The following is a 5991-nucleotide window of genomic DNA, read 5'->3' as shown; positions in this document are numbered from 1 at the left end:
CGCCTTCTTTTTTTTCTTCAATGCTCTCAATTTAACCAGCTGGAATTATTTTTAAAGTACATCCAATTCAACCTTTTAAAATGACAGATTTGCCTTTTAATGGGAAATATGTATTTCATCATAAAGATGGAGCACAGTGTCCTTGGCTAAGTTATTCTCCACAGAAGGATGCTCTTTTATATGTGCTGTGCCTAGCCTATAAGGGAGAACACAGATTATAGAAAATTTGCTCCTGGCATGGAAGATTAGAAGCATACAGACAGACTGATAGAGAAAAATTAAAAATGCAAACGACTCTCCCAGAAGCCTGAGTGCCGGGGAGTGATGACAGTTGTTATAATGAGCAGTCCCTACAAAGAGACCCAGCCAAAGGAAGAGAATAACCTTAGAAACCGGAGTCACCTTTTATGGTTAAAAGAAGTGCCAACTGCAACTTTCAATAACCAGATTCACCAAGGTGTCTCCCGGCTCCTTTATTTGGGGATATGACAATGTCTCTTCAGCACTATCTTAGGTCTATAGTCATTACATAACAATAGTTAAAAAAAGAATTTCTAAGGAAAAATAAATGGTTACCTAATACCAACAGATCTGAATTAAGCTACCTGTGTTTATGTTAGTAAAATGGACCAACCCTCGTCAATTAAGACTGACGTGTTCATAACTGATGCTGTTTGACAGAACAAGTTTGATGCAAGGAGGGTAACTATTCCAGGATATGCCCGAGAGAGAGGGCTGAGGTCATTCAGAGATGCTTATCCGAAAGAGGACTTTGGGGCAGGGGTCTAGGGCAAGTGTTTATGAACAGAATTGTGGATGCAAGCAGGGCTGAGGAATGAGTGAGGGGATGGAGCGGGTCCGCAGAGCAGAGGGAGGATGCTGTTGAGTTGTTTCCAACCAATAGGGAGCCTGTGTGCCACAGAAGGAAACGCCCCCGGTCCTGTACGTCCTCACAATGGTTCTGCAGTTAGAGCCCATCCAACAGCCACTGTGTCAATCCATCTTGGCTAGGATCTTCCTCTTTGGGGCTGCCCCTCCAACCATGAAGTCCTTTTCCAGGGACTGATCTCTCCGACTAACTGTCCAAGGAGCTTGAGACACCGTTTAGCCATCCTTGGCTTTAAGGAGCCTGGTGGCTCTACTTCTTCCAAGAGTTGTTTGTTCTTTTGGTACTTTCGATATCCTTCGCCAACATCATAGTTTAAATGCATCGGTTTTTCTTCAGTCTTCCTTATTCAATGTCCAACTTCTACATGCATGTGAGACAGTGAAAAATACCATGACTTGGGCCAGGCGCCCCTTAGCCCTCAAAAGATCATCCTGGCTTTTCAGTTTTAACGAGGTCTTGCACAGCAGATTTACCCAGTGCAATGTGTCGTTTGGCCTCTTGACTGCTGCTTCCATGAGCATTGATTGTGGATCCAAGCAAGGTGAAGCCTTTGACATCTACCATCTTTTCTCTGTTCGTCATGATATTACCTACTGGTCCAGCTGTGAGGATTTTGTTTTCTTGGCATTGAGCTGTAATCTATGCTGAAGCTGCACTCGATGACCTTCGTCAGCAAGTGCTTCCAGTTCTTCTCCCTTTCAGCAAGCGAGATTGTGTCATCTGCATACCACAGGTTGTCATTAAGCCTTCCTCCAGTCCTGATGCCACACTCTTCTTCATACAATCCAGCTTCTCTGATTATTTTCTCACTAAACCGATTGAGTAAGCATGGTGAGAGGATACAACCCTGTCATAGACCTTTTCTGATTTTATACCATGCAGTATTCCCTTGTCCTGTTTGAACAACTGCCTCGTGATGCATGGACAAGTTCCACGGGAGCACAATGAAGTGTTCCGGAATTCTCATTCTTCTTAAGGCTATCCATAGTTTTTCATGATCCACACAGTTGAATGCCTTTGCATAGCCAATGAAACACAAGTAAACAGCTTTCTGATGTTCTCTGCTTTCAGCCAAGATCCATCTGACATTAGGAGGATGGTAGTCTAAAGTCATTCCCAAGGCAGGGGTTGGACATCTGGACAAGAGAGCATTTGTTCTAGAAGCAGTCTTTCAGGATTCAAAGAAAGATACAATACTTTATGTCTTCATTGAGTTTTTTTAAATTTATTTAATTTTTTTTGATTTATTTAAGAACTCAACTGCCTCTGAATAATGTAAAGGGAAATTAGTATCACCAACATTAAGCATGTGATCCTATTAATTAAAGCACTAAAAGTTTGTTTAAATGCCCAAGGGCTTATTGGGAAATTTTAAAAAATAGTATAATCATGGTACATTTTGAGGCCTGTTAGTGGAAATGCCAGCCCAGACTGTTCGTTCTACAGTCTCCAAAGTTCTTTTCCAACGAGAGAAAATGAAGGACACCACTTCTTGCAGTATGTAAGCAAAAAGGCTAGGTTTGTGGAAAACTCGTTTGCTTGCTCATTCAGTCATACAATAAATACAGTGACGTGTCCACTCTGTCCTGCTCTCTGTGGGAGTTTAAATGTCAAACCAGATGCAGACTGCTGCCGCTGAATGATCCAGGGAATATGGGGATTTGAAAGGGTGGGGCCTTTTCAAATCTGTTTGATGGAAAAGTGGGGTGCATGATGAAGCAAAGACGGAAGTGAATTTTTCATGAAGCGTTTGGGCTTTGAAAGGGCAGTTGAAGAGTGTGGGCACTACTTTCCAAAAGCTGAATGCCCAATTCTGTTCTCCACTTGTGGCCCAGGTGCCTGCCTGGGAGCACAGCGGAGCTTGCTGCTGCTATGAGCCCCTGCCTCAGAAGGTTACCTGAGAGAGGAGGCTGATGGGCTGAAGCCCATCCACAGCCAGGCAGGCAGGGGGCAATGCCGGCAAAGACCGTAGGGAGAGTGCACAGGAGGGGAAAGGCCAAGAGAGACGGATGAGGACAGTGGGTGAAAAGCCGGCAGACTTCCTGAAGCCTGGGGAGACAGGGATATACTTACTAACTGGCCCCACTAGAGTTTGTGCTATTCGTCTTCCCTACCACCCCCTAGCCTCACGTCCTCAGCATGCGGCAGACATGAGGGTCTGTCGAAGTATGCTTGCAATTTAAGGTGGTGAGAGGAAGAGGCATTTAAAAGACTTGAGCTCCTGTTTGGAAGACCTGTCTTAGCCCGCAGACTTGGTACCAAGTAGAAATTGTCCTTCAAGCTCACATTCTCCAACTTTCATGTGCCTGTCCCCTCCCCTTTAAGGAACTGACGCCCTCAGAAGAGGACGGTGGTCCTGGCACCAGTGGGGTGCCTTTGGTGGGTGCCCCTAGAGATGGGCATAGCCACAGAGCCCCTCTGGAAGGACACGTGCTGTGACCTTTCACCATGCTCAGGCCTTACGCCTCCTTCTGGAATAGGGTGGGAGTGCAGAAGACCTCCTGAGGGGCTGAAAAGCTTTAGAGACTAATGGGGGGTGGGGGGTGGGGATAAGGGGAGGAGCCATTTTCCAGTAAAATTAATTTTATTCAGGATGCAAAACAAATCCAACAAAGGTGGTTCCGAAGCTGTTGCTATTGAGAGTGAACACTCATGAAGCATGAGAGTGCTGAGAGTCACGGGCGGAGGGCAGGGAACCTGAAGGAGTCCATGCAACTGTTTGTAGTCATTCATTGGCTGCAGAGGACAGTAGGAAGAAAAGACTGGAAGATTCTGATGAAGTGTAGCATCTGGTTAAAAAAAATAGGGACTAGAGGGCTAGCCGGAGATAGGGTGATAAGACATTCTGGTTGATACTGATTCTAAATGGCGTTTATAAAGCTCACTGAAGGCATCTTGTCTTTATAGTTGTTAAAGGGGTTACACTAGTTTCAGGTCTAAGGGCAGTAATTTCAGCATATATACTACTTCAACAAGTTGAAAACCTTTGACAACTGTTACTCCAAACTAATTCATGATAGTCTCTTTTTAAAAGAATTTTTTTTAGGAGTCAATAATTAATAAGTTACAAATACACTCGCAAGAAACATGCGGTCATTCGTTGCTCTTAAAAGGTAGCAGGAGACTTATTACTATTGTTTTACAGTTTTATTGTTCAGTTGGGTGGGGGTTTACAGTTCAGATCATGGACTCGGTATTCAACAATTTAAATGACTCATGCAACTCCCCCATGGTTTACCCTCCATGGCTCCCCGTAGTGAGGATGTTTTATGAGGCCCCTTGCAGACTTCTTAGGCACCATCCACATGTGTCACCACCCTCCCAACTCAGTCTTCTCAGTCACCATCCCACACAGTCACAGTCTGTTATGTCTCCATTATTTTCTATAATTTCTATAATTCACACCCTTTCTGTCTTGGCCATTCTGTTAATAAGAGATCCATTAAAAGGTTCTTTCTGAGTCCCCAAAACCTTTTTCCACAGCGTTTGCCCAAGATTGGGGTGTTGAATTCATTCTAGTGAAAAGTAATAGTTAAGCATACATGCAAAGAATGAAAAAATAACGAAGTCTCTTCTCGGTGAACGTGACTGCTTGTGCGCTCCTCGGCCTACACACATACATAGGTTTGCATTGAACAATCTGGGAAGACAGGTCTCTCAGAAAACGCAGTCACATAAGATATTCATGAAAACCTCATCGGCGTTGTTCTCCATTTCCCAGCAAGCTTTGGGACCGTTCAGTTGTCACAGCTGGGGTCATCTGACCCATAGTCCCAGAGAGTCACACTCTTATTCTTGCTCTTTTGCTTTTCTGAATTTAAAATAACCTTATCGACGATAACATAAAGTTTGAGAATCACTCTCTAATGCTCATTGGATAATTTAATTCATCTTCCAGGCTTCTGACTCTGAAAACACACATTGGCCATGGCTTACCCCCGCCCACAAAAAGCTACCCAAACTCACATACAACAACATCTCCCACCCCCTTTTTCTGCTTACACTCTTCCAGAACCATGACTGCTTCTGCCTCTGAATATTACTCTCCTGACTTACCCTATCCACAGAAGCTAAGTGGTTAAGTGGTTTTCTACATTTAATTAACTGCAACTATTTCCATGATCACTTATAGGAATTTGGGCCTTCAGTGAACTGGCAGGCCCATGGTGAGCCCAACCACCTCTCACACGTGCTTCTGACATGTCTGTCAGATCGCGGCTCGTCCCGGGCCTTGGCACCCCGCTCTGGACTCCCCATGAATCCATTTCCTCGGGGCCTCCAGGTGCACTGGAGCGTTTCCATGACTGATTTACACCCGACCTTTATCGTCACGGGTAGTCCCCTGGCTCTCCTCAAATCACCATGCTGCATCTGGCAACCAAACTGCTGCAGCGTCCCTTCCGCTCCTTGTGCCCTTGGCTTATCGTTTCCAAGTAGACAACACCAGTCACAGTTCTGTGTATCTGTGTTTTTGTTTGTTTGCAGATGCATGGTCTCACATGTTGACTGCCCCGCCCCCCCTCCCCCTACATTTCATCTGGGCAGCTCAGGGATGTCACTGAGGAGGACACAAGATGCGCTCAGCTCCCGTGGGATTAGCAAGGGCCCTTTTGTGTCGGTGCAGTGCCCGAGATCTCATGTAAGGCAGGGAGGAGCTACTGAAATGAAGGGAACTGGTATTTCAGACAGAGCCTGGCTTTACATTCGAAATGTGGCCGGCCTCAGAGGCTCTTCGGGGTTTGCCAAGGCTGGCCAAAGCACAAAACAGCAATCATTCATTTAGAGATTCACTGAAAGAAGAAATCCATGAAATGTGTGGGTGAGGGTGTGTTGGAAGGGGCTAAACTCACTCGGGCCCCAGTGCAAGTAGATGCATATGTTTGTCTTGGTTAAAATAGCTGCATTGGTGTTAAGATGCTGTCTCAGAAAAGACAGTGTGATTTTAGCTAGAATCTAAATGGATGGACTTTTACCCTCCCTCCTGAGAGGGCTCCTGGGTTAAGGTCCCCCAGGGGAGGATTACTGGGGTTACCCTGGTGCTGCTGTAAGTTTTGTTTTCCTGTGTGGTTCTGATTGCCTGTGCCAAGGAGCCTGGCGATTGC

This window comes from Echinops telfairi, unplaced genomic scaffold (genome assembly GCF_000313985.2).
Source record: "Echinops telfairi isolate 266 unplaced genomic scaffold, ASM31398v2 ScPeMD7_9;HRSCAF=40, whole genome shotgun sequence".
Lineage (NCBI taxonomy): Eukaryota > Metazoa > Chordata > Mammalia > Afrosoricida > Tenrecidae > Echinops > Echinops telfairi.
The sequence above is the reverse complement of the archived record's forward strand: the minus strand, read 5'-3'. Positions refer to the sequence as shown.